Below are 15,913 nucleotides of genomic sequence, written 5' to 3'. Positions count from 1 at the left end.
CCCCCGTTTCCACAGAGGTCGGACCCTACAAATTGGCCTGGATAGTGGGGCACTCTTTTGTGACCCGAGCAGGCAGGTGCCTGGAAGAGGTGAATCAAGGATTACATTTCAGGAACACAATTACGTCATGGTGGGGCCTCCCAGGGATGCACTGGGTGGACATCCACGACAGGCTATCGGATTTAATAGGTTTCAGGGAACCCCCCGAGTACCTGGTTGTACATTTAGGGGGGAACGATCTGGTGAGCACGAACAGGGGCAAATTGCAAAGAAAGATCTGTGAGTCACTGCATAGCTTGGCTCGCAGCTGGTGGAAGACAGAGATTTTTATGTCAGAAATAATACCTAGAAGGATCTGGCATGGGGCACAAAAGAGACACGCAATTGAGATAACGAGAAAGAAGTTAAATAAATCAGTAGAGAAGTACTGCAAGAGTACAGGTCTACATTTCATAAGACATGGCTTACACCGGAGCAACCCGGACATGTTTCACCAAGATGGAGTGCACCTATCAAAGGTTGGGATGGGGGTTTTTTCCGACAACATTTTTAGGGCACTTCAGGCAAGAGGCTGTAGGTAGGGGGCTTTTGGGGGGGACCTGAGCGTGCATAAAGGACACCCACTCAGGTGTGGCGGCATGTGCCCAGGAACGAAGGTTCAGGGAAAACAAAGACTCGGAAGGAGCCTTGAGCGGCTTCGGAACTGGACACAATGTGCCCAAAAGCATATGTATATGTAATGATTTGTTATAATGGATTTTCTGTAAGAAAATAAAATGCCTACGACCTACAAATTTTCCATACACACAAAGTTGTCTGTAATTTATTATTTAGGTAGGGATCAGGTAAGAGCAGCAAGGTGAACCCACACTACTCAGCCTATGACCGAGGCCCCGGGCCGCATGAAATGCAGAACGATAGAGGGTCTGGGAGCTTACGCGTGGGGTGGGGGGAAAACGGCGCGAAAGCGTAGGGAGGGGCGTCCGAATGGTGCCACAAGAAACAAAGGCCCAGGAAGGGCAGGAAACAGCAACTGGGTAGGTGCGAAATATAACAACAGGAGGTCAGGGGGTAACCCGGCCGCCCCCATGAAGGAACAAAAGGCCGGGGGGTATAAGTAAGCCTGGAAAAGGAGAGGCGGCATAAACCAGGTAAGAGCTCACCTCTCTCGGGTAGGCTCTTGGTACCTGGAGAAGGGAAAGGAAAAACGTTGCCACCCAACCCACCCTACAAGAGAAACGGAAGAGGTGGGGGTGTCCAGGCAGGAGCCAGGACGCCGAGTACTCCTTCGGTACACGGTACAGAAAGAGGGTGCAAAAGTGGAAGTAAGAACGCCGAGTACTCTTTCGGTACATGGTCCAAGAAAAGAAGGAATAAGCAGTAGAAAAGAACGCCGAGTACTCTTTCGGTACACGGTCCAAGAAACGTCGTAGGCGGCATGTGCCCAGGAACGAAGGCTCAGGGATAACAAAGACTCAGAAAGAGCCTTGAGCGGCTTCAGAACTGGACACAATGTGCCCAAAAGCATATGTATATGTAATGATTTGTTATAATGGATTTTCTGTAAGAAAATAAAATGCCTATGGCCTACAAATTTTCCATACACACAAAGTTGTGTGTAATTTATTATTTAGGTAGGGATCAGGTAAGAGCAGCAAGGTGAACCCACACTACTCAGCCTATAAACAAGGGGGTTTATAGTCATAAAATCGAAAACAAAAAAGTCGAAAGTCAAAAAATCGGTTTGCGTTTCCAGCGTCTCTTCTTTAGTGAACGCGAACTTCCTCTGGGAGGTTAGACTACTAATTATTGATGATAACAAGGAGTTGTCAGATATCATTGTGGAGTGGACTTTTTGGTACAATCGACAAAGACCAAAGCTCTATGCTCACAATGCCCTTCACAAATGGTGTAGTTTTGCACCCAGGTCCTCTTGAGTACTATTACACGGGTAAATAATAACATCTGTTATTACAGTGCTTAGAAGGGTGAGGATTTTGGCATGAAGAGCTATACATGAACACAAATGGTTATTGTTATATTTCTCACACCCTGCGTTCCTAATAAGAGAGCGAATGTATTGATTGGAGAAGACACAGAGCCCCTCCCACCTCCAGTTATCAGATGGGAAATAACGTCTACAATGGCAGTATACGACCATTGACAAAAATGGAACATTCATCTTTGTCCCACTATTCCAAAGGAGGTCCACCTTTTCATCTATTCAAAAATCCTTGGTCATATCAACATGTTTCGGGGCATCAAACAATGCCCTTAGTCAGCAGATCATATGCACGTTTCTAGCGCAACACCATTTTCATTGCACGCATAGATACACTTGGAAAGAAAATGATGTTCTACTCAGCATATCCTTGTGCGCTCCTGATGAAGGGGTTTGTCTGATACATTGAAACAGTATGCGCATATGTTCAGGGATTTTTGACCGAAGTAAAGTGTATACCTTCATTGGAACTCGAAAAGAGCATACATTGTGGTTTTCCTCAATGGTCGAAGTGTACGAAAAGAAGTAGTGGAACTATGTTCCCTGCTGGCCTGCCCACGCTCTCCACAACCCCCATCACTGCAACCCTCCCACACGCAATCCAAACCCCCAAACAACTGCACCTGCTGTTTAAGGGAACATTCAGTGCACTGCACTGAAGTGCAAGCTTCAACTTCTTCCTACACTTTTATTGTAAAACTAAACCATTCCAGAAGGTTTTATTTTTTTAAATAAAAGTATAGGAACAGTCAAACTTAAACATAAAAAGTATAGGAGCTCCCGACTGCTCCCGCTCACTTCGACCTCTGGTTTTCCTCTGTGCTATGTGTGCGCCCATGCAACAGTGTTTGTTCCCAGTTATGCTTCTCTGATTTAATTTCCTTTTCCGCATGTGGAAATGCAGTAGCAGCCCCACTTGCACCTGCCTGTAAGGTGTGTCACAGTACTCTTTTCTTTCTGTATCAGCTCAGGATAACCTTAAACAACCTAGGTCCCCCGAGCCCCCCCAAACGCATGACACCTTCGTGGAACATCATCTGTCCTCTCAGAACTCATCTCATCAAGCAGCTCAGGGAAACCTTCCCAACCAATAACATTGCTCAGCAGCACAGGAGGCATCCTCCTAAGTCTAGCATCCCCCGCCTTCTCTCAATATTCCCCTCCAACTCCTGGGATATGCTTCCTACACTTGATTGAACTTTGCGCTCATGACCTCAAGCTCTTCACAGCCCCTACTCCTCACAATACCACCTCCCTCACATGACATCCCTTTCCAAGTTATGATACCAATTCCTCACGCATGCCGTCCATCTCTCGCTCGTGAACCACCTCATCAATTCAGCACAACCTGCGTCAGACTATAAACTGGCCCAACAATCTATGCATCCTCGTGCCACCTCAAAGCATGCCACACAAACTTATGCCAACCACTACCAGCACATCATTATCTCCCACATGTTCCTCAGCCACGCATGGCATGCCTCATCACGCCAGGAGATAGCTGCTTGGTCATGACTATCTGCACAAGCTCAGACCACACCTACATGGTTAATTTAATCAAATGAAAGGCCATAATACTAATTGACCCCTGGGAGGCCCAAGCACCTCCACCAGCCAATAGCATCCCTTATCAGCTCATAATATAGCTCAATAGGTTGCACCATTGTTTGCAAGCTCTTGACAACTATCACAAAACAATGACACCACTCTCAAGTTGTTGACATCCCCATCATTACATGGCATCCCTCATCAGGTAAAATTTCTGTCAGCAGCATATCACTTCTAGCTGCATATCCCACCCAAAAGCGCATCCCCTCCTGCAACTCAAGGTCCCCCTTCTTACCATGTTTTCAAATCTCTCTATGGTCTCGCTCCTAGCTACCTTACTGTACTCATATCTTTCTACATTCCTTCTTGCCTTCTCCGGTCTTATTCCCACTTTAGACTCCTGGTTCCTCGCCCCCCCTGTGCTCAGTCTCGTTTTCGATCATTTGAACTTCTTGCTCCTCTACTGGAATACTCTTCCACTTTCTCTTCATTCCATCACAGTCTATTCTCTTTTCCATGGTTCTCTAAAAACATACCTACTTCAACACCCCAAGTGATCGCCCTCTGGATTTAATTGCCTGCTCAATTTTATTGTACCGTGTTTCAATGTTAATGTTCAGCGCTTTGGTTTAAGTCGCTCTATAAAAGACAAAAAAATACAAATACAAATTAAATCAGTTTGCAGTTCGTGCCATCCCTTGATAGCTCTTCGCAGATTTCTTATACATGTTAAACAACTGTGGCATTCCTTTCTAGATCATGACACATTTCTTTATCCCATGACATCTCTTGCCAGCTCATAACATACCTCACCCGTTCATCATATCTTGGAACCTAATAAAAATCTATCACTAGCTCATGCCACCCTTTGTCAGCCTATACCTTCCCTCGAAAATCAATAACATCAACTTCCAAAGTCCTTGGAATATGGCCTCCGTCAAAAGCTTATGAAACCCATCAACTGTTCTTGACACCCACCACAATTCCACAATGACCTTCAATAACTTATGAAATCCAGACCTTTCCACCCTTTGCTGTCTCGTGAAAGCCCTGGACAGCTAATGATGTTCTTGCCTTGTGTTAATAACATTTGCTGTTTGGGACCTCCCTTTCTATCTCATGACCCCTCTAACCAGCTCCTCTCATTCCACACTATAGAAGTATAACTCTTAACAGGTCATGCCATCACCCAACAGCTAGTAGCATGCCCCCCTGCCCCTGAACATTGCATTGTTCATCACATCACAAGATTGCTCATCAGTACATGACATTAATCACCCCCACATGATGCAATTTGCAGCGCACGAGAATCAATATATATAAAATATTTGCCAGTCTGTGACATCTCATGTATGTTTATGACAGGTCTTGCAAGTTTATGAAATCCATTGCATGTACATGACATCCCTCTGGGACGCATGGCTTCCTTTGCAAGGTAATAATGTACCTCACTAGCTCGTGGTATCTTTAAACATCTCATCACATCCTTCCCAAGCTCATAGCATCCTCTGCAAGCTAATAATGTACCTTATTAGCTCATATTATCCCTAAACATCTCATTACACCCCCCTAGGGGATGGCCTCCTTTGTAAGCTAATAATGTACCTCACCAGCTCATAGTATCCCTAACCATCTCATGACATCCCTCCCAGGCTCATGACATCCTTTGCAAGATAATAATTACCTCACCGGCTCATAGTATCCCTAGACATCTCATGGCATCCCTCCTAAGCTCATGACATCCTTTGCAAGATAATAATTACCTCACTAGCTCATAGTATCCCTAAACATCTCATGGCATCCCTCCCAGGCTCATGACATCCTTTGCAAGATAATAATTACCTCACTAGCTCATAGTATCCCTAAACATCTCATGGCATCCCTCCTAAGCTTGTGGAACCCTTTACTAGCTCATGATATACCTCACCAGATCATAGAATGGCACAACACCTTATGACATCTCTTCCCAGTGTATGATCTCCATGCCAACACTTGAATTCCTTACAGGCTCATAATCCTATGTATCATTATACTAGACTCTCGTCCAGCTCACACCATCCCTCTGTCTCTTATCGCAACCATCGGCAGCTTGTTGAACTCTTTACCAGCACATGAAAGTAAATTAAAGACAACCAATGCCATTTGGTGGCATTTATACCCTGCTCATGATAACCTCTATTAGACAGTTGTATTTCTAATTAGCTCATGCAAATACTTGTCAACATGTGTACTCCCTCACCAGCTTTGGACACTCCTCACCAGCTCATGATATATCTAAAGAGAGCATTGTATCCTTCACCAGCACATAGCAAACCTCCCTAACTCACAACATCCCTCACAATCTCAAGACTGTCGTCTCCATTTAATGCCATCCAGTAAATGGAACTCTTTAGCATGTTATGATGTCCTTTGCTAGCACGTGGAAACCCTTACAATCACCAGCTCATGACAGTTTTGTCAGGTCATGATCTCTCTCACCAGCTCATGACATCTGAGATGCATATTTATCATGTGCATCCAGCTCCCCTCACTTGCCAATTTCATCCTTTGCCACCTCATTACGTTGGTGATCCGCTCAACACTGCTTGCCAGCACAGGACACCTCAAACCGTCCTCACGGCTTATCATTAGGTACTTCTCGGGCTCATGACTTCCCTAAAGAATGCATGACATTGAATACCGACTCATGACCTTCCTTCCCAACTCATGAAACCCCTCACTTTCGCATAGCATTCCTAAACAGCCCAGGCGCGCATCCCCAAACCCAAGACATCAGCAAGACCTCATGATTGCAGTGGACCATGCAACGCAATCAGGATCACCTAACATGCGAAAACACGACTTGTTTTGCTCTGAAAGACATACCACCGGTGCGAAATGCCATAAACAAAAGCCGCGCTCGCGCACCATCTCTGGGTAAGAAAGAACAGAAATAGACCACTCACCGGAATTGAACATTCACGCGGGGAGGGCGAGGGGGTTCACAAGGGCGCGTGCCGCCCTCCTTTCACAGAGCTCGGATATGAAACTGCAGTGGTGGGCAGCAGGAGTCTGTACGGGAGCGTAAACTGGCGCCGGGAGCTGTCCAGTTGGAAAGCGAACGTAGAAATACTTCAACCCCAGTGCTGTTCCCCGGCGGTGTCCCTTCTCTCTCGCCGTCTTCCGTCTGGCAGTTCTCCTTCTCTCGCCCCCCAAGTAGATGTTTGTACCCTACTGTGTGGGTCCGTCCCTATAGTCCATGTCATCCCTTTCATCACGGAATTTCCTTCCCTATTCCTAACGTCTTTCCCGCATCCCGAAATGCCATGTGTCCGCCCCCTTGTGCTGCCTGAGAAGTTCTCCAGCAGTCGGGGTCCGGGACTGTTGGCTGAGGGCGCTGCAGCAGCCACTCTGGATGACAAGGGGGAGCTTGGATAGATACTGGTGATGAGGGAGGGGTCACGTGACCCATCCCGACGCACCGTTCTTTCACTCGCTTAACCTAATTGCGGCTCTGCATTTCTACGGACCTGCGTTGGTGGCCTCAGAACTCCCTCGTTCCATTTTGGAGTTCCGCGGACTCCCACTACCCCCATCCCTGGACGTTCACTATTACCCATCCTTCCCTCTTTCCCTAAAGGACTCCCCTAGGCAGGTGATAGGATATGATGTGGCATTAATAATGCGCCTGTACACAAGTGATTTTAGGCGTGACAAGACAAGGGGCCTCATTACGGGTCCGGCGGTAACCCTACCGGAGCTACCAGCTGCTTGCCGCCGGACCCGTTAAGTTTACCAGCACCTGACTTCCCAGTTCCAGCGGCTCATTACGAGTCTGGCAGCAGGGAAGTCAGGCGGTGGTAATTTTGTTAATCCCCATTCCCATAGAGTCCCATAGGACACTCTTTGGGAGTGTGGACATGGTAGCACCGGCACCGTTGTTAATGGTGCGGGTACTTACGTGACGGATTTGCTTACCCTGACCTCTGCGCCCAGCAGGGTCAGACCTGTTGGGCACAGCGGCTCTGGCAGGCAAACCCGTAATTTTCCAGTCCGGAAACAAAGGTGCGGTGAGCTTACCGGCACCCTTATTTCCGGACCGGCAAACTTGTCATGGTGCCCAAGGAGGGGGAAACAAGGGAGTACGCAATAACAATCTTAGTAGGCCTTGTGTCATTCATATTGCGCAAGTGTGGGGAAGAGGGAAGGGGAGAAATTCCAGGGGGGGAGGGGAAGGGGGAAGTGCAGTTAAGTCACAAGTGCAGCCAGTGGGTGGCTCTCAAGTGCAGAGAGAAGGATCTGTAGGGTTGCAGATACAGACCCTTAAGTGTTGGGGAGCCCGGAGGCAGTGCAAGTGCAAACTGACATGCAGGGGCCTAGGCCTGAGTTGAGAAGGGGACCTGGTGACCAGTGTGCGGAGCAGTCAGGTGCATCAGCAGGGGAGAAGAAGAGAGAAAACGGAAGCAAAAAGGAAGGTCTTGAGTTGCTTACGGAACCAGAGGTGGTTCTGCTCAAGTTTGAGAGAGGCAGGGCTGTTGTTCCAGAGGGAGGCCCCCAAATTTGTGCACCTAGGTTACACATTTGCGGTGTGTGAGGGGGTGGGGTGGCTTACCCTTAAAATGTTGGGAGAGAAACTATCTTCAGAGACTGTGGGGGAGGGGCACACATAATTCTGTAGGGGCATCTACATTCTTGACACATTCAATGTTACTATTCTAGTGCAGCTCCCATGTTACAATCAGTTAACTCTCTCTTTCAATTCTAAAACACTGTACTTAAGGACTGCTGTGAGAAGAAGCTGCGTCTTGTCCCCCCTACATTTTTACAATAGTTATGTATGTATTTTGTTTTTATAAATCATACTCTGCCTACCTCACTCCTGTGAAGGTATACGGCCAGCCTCCCTAACGCAATCCTCTTGAACATACCGAAGAACCCTATGACAAGCCATGTCCTTGGGGGGAGTGGATGGGGTAAGTACTGTGACGAAGAAGAGTAGGGCTACAATTATTGGAGGGATGACTTCTATGTTCCTCTTCCTCATCTCACCACTTACATTTTAGGAATAATAAATCGCAGTTCAACCCACTCCGGTTGGCACTGGAAAAAAAGTAAGTCATATCACATGGGACATTAGAACTAAAAGCTGATACAGACCCCAGAAAACCTATCCAAATGGGAGGAATACAGCATAGATTGGTGTGGACACACACACAGTGAGGTAGAATGCACACTTGAGGCCCTAAAATATCAACAATGGGGACATCCCACAATTTCCACCAGGAATGCCATTATTCGGCAAATGTGCTTGTTCCCCTGAAACAGAAGAAGAGAGGCCTTAAACTCTGAAGAATGTCAGGCCACAGCTCATGGTTTTAAGGGGAGCAAGAAATTAAGGAGACCCAGAACAGGACCCAGGACACTTATTGAAAGAGTCTAGAGGTTGAAGTGGGAGATAGAGCACAACCTCACCCATACTTCTGAAGACATGCAAAGGTCACAACCCTGTAAGGAGCACATTTCACCAGAAACATTTTACAGATGATGGAGAAAGGACAAAGCTAATCACAATCCCCCAGAAGTGTAAACCGTCTAGATTTGTAAACGGGAACGGTGGTCTCTCGAGGAACAAGCACCATATATTTACCCCATAATGGGACCAGAAGCCTGACCAGGCCAGGAAAAATGGACACCACAAGGATTGTGGCCTCAATAAGTACCCCTTCACAAGGTGGGGGCCGGACTAATGCCTCCCTCTATCGGGATGAGAAGTCTAGGAAAAAAGCTCCTGTGGGAGACACCTTACATTTTTATTAACTCCAATGAGCTAACATTTGTAAAATCAGTCCACCTGGAGTAGACATGAGACTGTTATCTGGTCCATTGAGACAACTTTGTTAACATTTTTTGATATAATTGAAATTAATTATTTAAACACAGAATACATTTCTTCCTTTCCTGCAAGAAGAGAATGTGGTGAGTAGTTTGTGAAGATGCAAGACTGAAGAGCATGTGTATATGGTTGGAGTTATTAAAAATGTGATGTCTCCCCCACAGGAGCTTTTTTCTAGACTCAAAAAGTACTCAAAGGCATATTCCCTCATCAGACATTGCTGTCTGCTTATCGGATCATCGCTGCTGGTGGAAAAACCAGCCTCTACGCGCCAGACCTCGCGCTCGCTTCCTGGAGGAGGCGGAGCGCCCTTGCGCTCACGTGACAGGTCACGTGTCTCTTCTGCTGGCTCAAAGAGGCGCACAACCTGGCCGAGCGGCGTTAAGCCCGACGGGGTAAAGGGCGCCGGCTGTTGTGCGGCTGTTTGGCGCAGTGGGGCCCGCAGAAACATTGCTAGCTTGCTTGACACCGATCAGAAAATGACTGCTCAATCAAGTCATGGTGGACCTGTCTTAAGGCGTAAGACCATTCAGCAGCGCCGGATGCAAAATCCTTGGACTGCCCTCAAGCCTGACGGCTCGCCCTCTACACTCAAGAAACCAAAGGTAAGCGAACCAAGTTGTTTGCTTTCATCTACTGCCTTTAATGACCTGCAAGTAGCCCCACTAGCTGCTATGAACAATCTTGCACCGCTTAACACTTCTGAAGTTACAATCTCTGGTACCGAGTTAACCTCACTATCCTCAGCTGTACGAGAGCAAATAGCCGTGACGACGGCCACGTCCGGATTGGCGGACACGAATCTCTCGCTGCTTAGCATACAGGTTATTCCATCTGACATTTCCGCTGAGTTTCCTGTAAAGTCAGGAGAAATACTAGACGCTGTTGCGACAACTACAATAGATAACGGCCTGATTGGCCATCAAGAAGAGCCAGCGGAAGTCTCTACACTTTCAGTCCACTTAGAAGCCACTCACAGCACAAAATTCCAACCTCAAATGCGTCTACTCTCCTTAAAAGACTTACCCCTGATTTCCCGCTTACCATCGACTGTATCTCCTCCTCTGACAAAAACACTTACAGAGCAGTCGCTACTAACCGCCGAGACTGTTGACGAATTTTTCTCACCATTTGACTTCACTGATGCCGAATTAATGGAAGCTTCTCAATGTGACGAGGACACTGAGCCACAAAACAATTCCTCAAATACCGGAGTTGAAACAAAAAGAATTGGATGCTGTCGTTGATAAGCGGCAGGTGACCATATTAGCTGAATCCACTCCTACTCTGACGCATACAGACCCAGACGCTACCCAGCCTCAAATAAATCACGAGAAAAGGAGCACTTTGCACCATCCAATTGCAAATGTTCACCGGTCACTGAGCATATCAACCCGTCACCTAGAGCCAACAGCCTTGTTGCAAACACCTAAAAAAACAGCAAATTACTATAAATAAAAATGACATGCAACGAAACATGATGCGACTAGATGACACCCTCTCCATTTTGTCAAAAAACAGAACAAACTCGCGTTCAACGCTCTACGTTGAAAGAGCAGGGTGCAACCTTACAGTATCAACACTGCAAACACCGAGTTTGAAGCCATACGCATCTCAAACCGGAAAGAAACAAGTCAGCACGCCAATAGCTCCATCTGCTCGCACGAACTCAGTACCTTTATCCAAAGAGAACATCTGTGCTGCACCAGAAAACTCTTCTTCATGTAGCGACCTGCAGTGAGAGACATTAAATAACACACGCTCTTCTATTGAAGAAAATTCAAGAGTCAAATCTAAACCTAGTCTCTCCTCTGCCGCTGCCATGCAAATCTACAACAATGTTTTAGCAGCTTCCTCAACAGCCCTTCTTCCCTTTTTAAAAATGTACGAATCCCTTCACGAGTCCTTTAAAGATCAGACTGCGCTCATTATAAATATAAAAACCAAGATGGAAAAATTTGAAGCAGTCAACAAGGCCCTACAGACGCAACTGACTCACGAGGCCGAACAAACATTAAGATGGCAAGAGCGGCTGAGTGATCTCGCCGCACGTCACCATTGTCAAAATGACTCTTTAATGGACGGGCTACTGGATGCAGTAAAATGGATGAGGCACACAACAGACAATGGTAAAGTTTCAAACTCTGGTGGCCCATGGTGCTGTCCTGGGCCTCACTTGACAACTACTAGCGTGTCACCAGAGGTCGCCACCGTGAACAAGGATTCGCCATTGCAACTCAAGGAATTGAATAACATAAGGAACAAAAAATCGCACTCGACAATCAAGCTTCCAGCAGTGGCTGACATTTCAGTAGTGGTGTCATCACAATCCACAAAAGGAGTTGTAGAACCATCACCCTTGAACGGAAAGTTCGCAGACAACTTTCAAAAACCAGTTGCCGAGCAGGCGGATGAACCGACACCTCTAAGACCTCAAACTGCAAAAGGAGTAGTTGCAATTCAAAATGTCTCGTTTGGAATCTTTTCTGGTCCCGCCAAATCAATACAAGTCAAGAAAGCAAAGAATTCTACTCAAAAAGGAACACAAAATGTTAGCAAAAAGACGAATATTAGCCCAAATAAACCTCTCCTGAAAAGGTCACGTTCTAACGGCGCAAAGAAATTTATAAGAAATCTGACAACCCCTCCACGCCCTGTTGCCACCAAAACAAGTGCCCTGAACTCCAGATTGGAAAAACCGCAAGACAAGTACATCTCCACCAATGATTTAGATCGCTTACCAATTCCATCTGTTAAGCGTAGACGTGAAGAGTCAATCCTCTCAGAGGACTTGTCTTCAAACACTTCAATCGACCTATGCGACCTCTCTACTTATTCAATTGACGACGAAGATTGTTTAGCAACTGTCGTCAGTTTGGCTGACGAATGTCCGCGGCCACGGCGCGATCCTCATCGCGACCAAGCGGCGCGGAATTCATCTAAACATTCGTTCAAGCCTCAGGAATCCACAAGTCCTAAGGATAAACAAAAAGAAAGACCGTCGTCATCGTCCAATACGGCACAGCACCCGAAACCTTCAATAAAGTCAACATCAAAAGTAGTTGAGTCTCCTGCTTCAAAGCTTAATCCGAAGCAAACTGCAGCTCACTCGATGAAAAACGCTCAACCCGAGACCAACTCAAATAATCGAGTACCTGGACAATCTAATTCCAGCTCTACGTATCATATCATCTGACGACATAGCGATCGTAGAATACAAATCAGAACGTAGAACTGATTGGGTCATTCTTCACATGAAATCTAGACACGTAGCAAAACCACTGCTCGATGCCAAAGATGACCTACTATTTTATGGATTCGATCGAGCGATATGTGACGAGCAGTCTTCATCCAATACTGTCAACTCAAATTCTTCCAAAACCACCGGCCGCAATATGTCAAAAAGAGACGATCTGTGGAAACAGCTCAGAGAGCAGCCTTCGCTCTCATCCAACATATACATCCGGAACAAGCGCGATTAGGATAACGTCGGGTCAAATTGTATGACCCCATTGTTAACCTCATGGAATACAAGAGGATTCACACATTTGTTTCAACCAGGATCAGCGGCAGATCTAAGATGCCCAATAATTTGCCTGCAAGAAACTTGGCTCCGTGATTTACCTGTCTGTAATGGATATTCCGTGGCCCTAAATGCTGCGGGGAAAAATCAATTTGGCAGACCATTTTCAGGGCTACTCACGCTACTAAAAAACACATTCGAGTGGGCCGTGATCGACAGTTCAAACCCAAACTTGTTCGTGCAAGCCATAACCCTAGAATCAACATGTGAAGCCCACTTTAAAAAGAAAAAACATCTTCTGATAATAAACACTTACTGGAACCCCGCAATGATTTCAGAACTTGAGTACTTAGCATCAATCATGGCGCAAATAGATGCCAGTTTTGTGCAGTTTGACGACCGTTTCGTCCTGATCTGCGGAGACCTAAACTATTCTTGGTTCAATCAAGACAAAACACGCATCTCTCGGAATCAGTTTAAAAATCTTTCTGACCCTGCCGATCGCGGTCACAAATGGGAATATGAATTAAGTTTGCGACATTGCACAATGCTGAACGGCTGTACCACAGGCGACATTCCAGCAGCCGACACCTGGCATAGAGGTCAACTAAGAAAAACCTTAGACTATATCTGGGTGTCTGATAGTTAACACCGACACATTTCCATGCTGACCATAATAAAATCGGCCAAGAGCGATCATGATGTCTTGAGGGTATTTTGGGAGCTGAAAAACAAAACTACCCAGCCAAGATACAAAACATCCCTAACTACAAACACTGTGCAAAACCGACTAAAGATAAACAGCCGTCAGATTGACATCCTGACCGCTGACTTTTGTCACGATAATAAGCTGGGCAACGCGAATAACTACGCGCCGTTGTTGTTGCCATTTTCTTCATGTTCAAATAGGCATAACATCAAAGTGACAAAAAATAAGCATTCTTTCAGTGAAGAACTATCTGAAGCCAAGGAGTCGCTTAAAAAGGACATTCGGTGGATGAAGAAACTAGCAGATGGAAATGCACATGAACAAATTGCGAAGAGACGATCACGTTATCGAAACTGGCTAAAATCATTTAACTGCATTCGTGACCAAGATCAAGCAGAACAAATGCTGCGTGTAATAACACAAAAAGATAGCAAAAACATATGGGAACTAATTAACAACGGCCATTTAAAACAGACGTTTGCATTATCCAATGGTGTGTCTGCATCCTGTTGGGTAAAACACTACACGTCTGTATTTACATCTTTGGACGCTGTGGAAACTGGACCAACGCTGTCGGAAAGCCGCATCTGGCATACAACTGAATCTGTAGAAGATATCGAAATTGCTATTAGAAAACTCAAGAATTCAAGGGCGGCGGGCCCGGATGGCATATCAAACCTAATGCTAAAAGCTAATAGCAAACAATGGGCAACTTTCATCAAAGCACTATTTGATCGAATAGCAGCAACACAAACTCTTCCGGCCTCATGGACTTCAGCAGTAATTGTTCCAGTGTTCAAAAAAGGCAACCGCGAAGATCCGGCAAACTACCGCCCTATCGCGTTGCTTGATGCTATGGGCAAAATATTTGCCACATTTTTACAAAAAAACTTGCAAGTTGGGCTGACGAAGCAAATCTGATCGATGAAAGGCAAACTGGCTTCACAAAAGGAGTGGGAGTGGAATTAAACCTACTGCTTCTCAATCTGGTAAAGCTGGACGCCCTGATCCGCAAGAAAAGGTTGTTTCTTGCATTTGTTGACCTCAAACAGGCCTTCAACACCATTAACCGACAACTGTTATGGTCAAAACTCAAGGCCTGGGGTTGCCCACCACAACTACTGTCGCCCTTATTGGCACTTCATTCGAACACTACCATCCGTGTGCGCACGAATGCAGAGGGAGACTTAACAGACGAAATTGTAACAACAAAAGGTGTGAAACAGGGCTGCCCGTTAGCCGCATTACTATTCAAATTGTTCATCTCAGATCTTCCAGCAGCTTTGTCCGTAACAAGGTCGTTTCCACCGAAGGCGAATGGCAAACAGCTCAGCTGGTTATTCTATGCCGACGACATAGTCTTACTTGATTCCACCGAAATTGGCCTACAAAGACTTCTGACATCCTTACAAGTTTACGTAACTCAAAATCATCTGGCAATGAATGCTATGAAATCAAAAGTTATTGTCTTCGGCCAAAACACGCAGGCCAAGAAGCCAGTCTTCACCTGGAAAGTTAATAATGAAGCCCTAGAAAAAACCGCTGCAATTCGTTACCTTGGAGTGTTGTTCAACACCTCTATCAGAGAACAGAGTTGGACCCTTGATGTTCTATCCCGAATGAAGATTCTCGCTCAACAGGATCAAAACTGCATGCTAAGTATGGAAAATTTACTCTGCATCCATTAATAATCTTTTACATGCAAAAGGTATCTCCGGCAGTAACATTTGGAAGCGAGGCAGGATGGAACATAAAAGCGGAATTTTGGACTCAAATCGAGGGGTTCTTTTGGCAAAAAGTTTTGAAATTACCCCGATGTCTCTCAATGGTTGCAATTAGATATGAACTGGGCCTTGAGTCGCTATATAATCTAGTGGTCTGGAAGTCGCTTTCAGCGCTTCGAAAAATGCGTCTATCAGCACCAGAAAAAGCATATGAGATCTTATCTGAACAGTGTAACGATCCATCAGCAGGCCTACTAAACAAATGGGAAGCAAAACTGAAGTCAATCCTACTGGACGCTAACATCAACATAGAATTGTTGTTGTCGACTCCGCAGATAGCGGAAAAAAAAATGTCATCAATGGAATTGGATAAAAAACATGAACAAACAAAATGCTCTTACTTCATCATTAGATCTGGGAGTCTCATCAAAGAGGCTCGGAGATCTGCCAAGATACCTTGAGAAATTTCCCTCTAGACACCACAGAAATCAATTTCTAAGATTACGTCTAAATCTCTTTAAAAACTCGTGAGGTG

General features: G+C 45.8%; 1 protein-coding gene across 1 annotated transcript in view; it reads right to left on the bottom strand.

Moving 5' to 3' along the window:
• Nucleotides 1–6,924, bottom strand: part of RAP1GAP (RAP1 GTPase activating protein) — a 1,905,843-nt gene extending 1,898,919 nt beyond the window's left edge. Inside the window, exon 1 of the mRNA XM_069610366.1 lies at nucleotides 6,496–6,924. The gene's annotated coding sequence lies outside the window, so the exon portion shown is untranslated. The remainder of the gene's footprint in view (nucleotides 1–6,495) is intronic.
• Between the last annotated feature and the right edge of the window lie 8,989 nt (nucleotides 6,925–15,913).

The sequence above is a fragment of the Ambystoma mexicanum genome, chromosome 8, assembly GCF_040938575.1.
Source record: "Ambystoma mexicanum isolate Mex_15411 chromosome 8, UKY_AmexF1_1, whole genome shotgun sequence".
In the NCBI taxonomy this organism is placed as follows: Eukaryota; Metazoa; Chordata; class Amphibia; order Caudata; family Ambystomatidae; genus Ambystoma; species Ambystoma mexicanum.
This window is presented reverse-complemented; position numbering and strand designations above follow the sequence as displayed.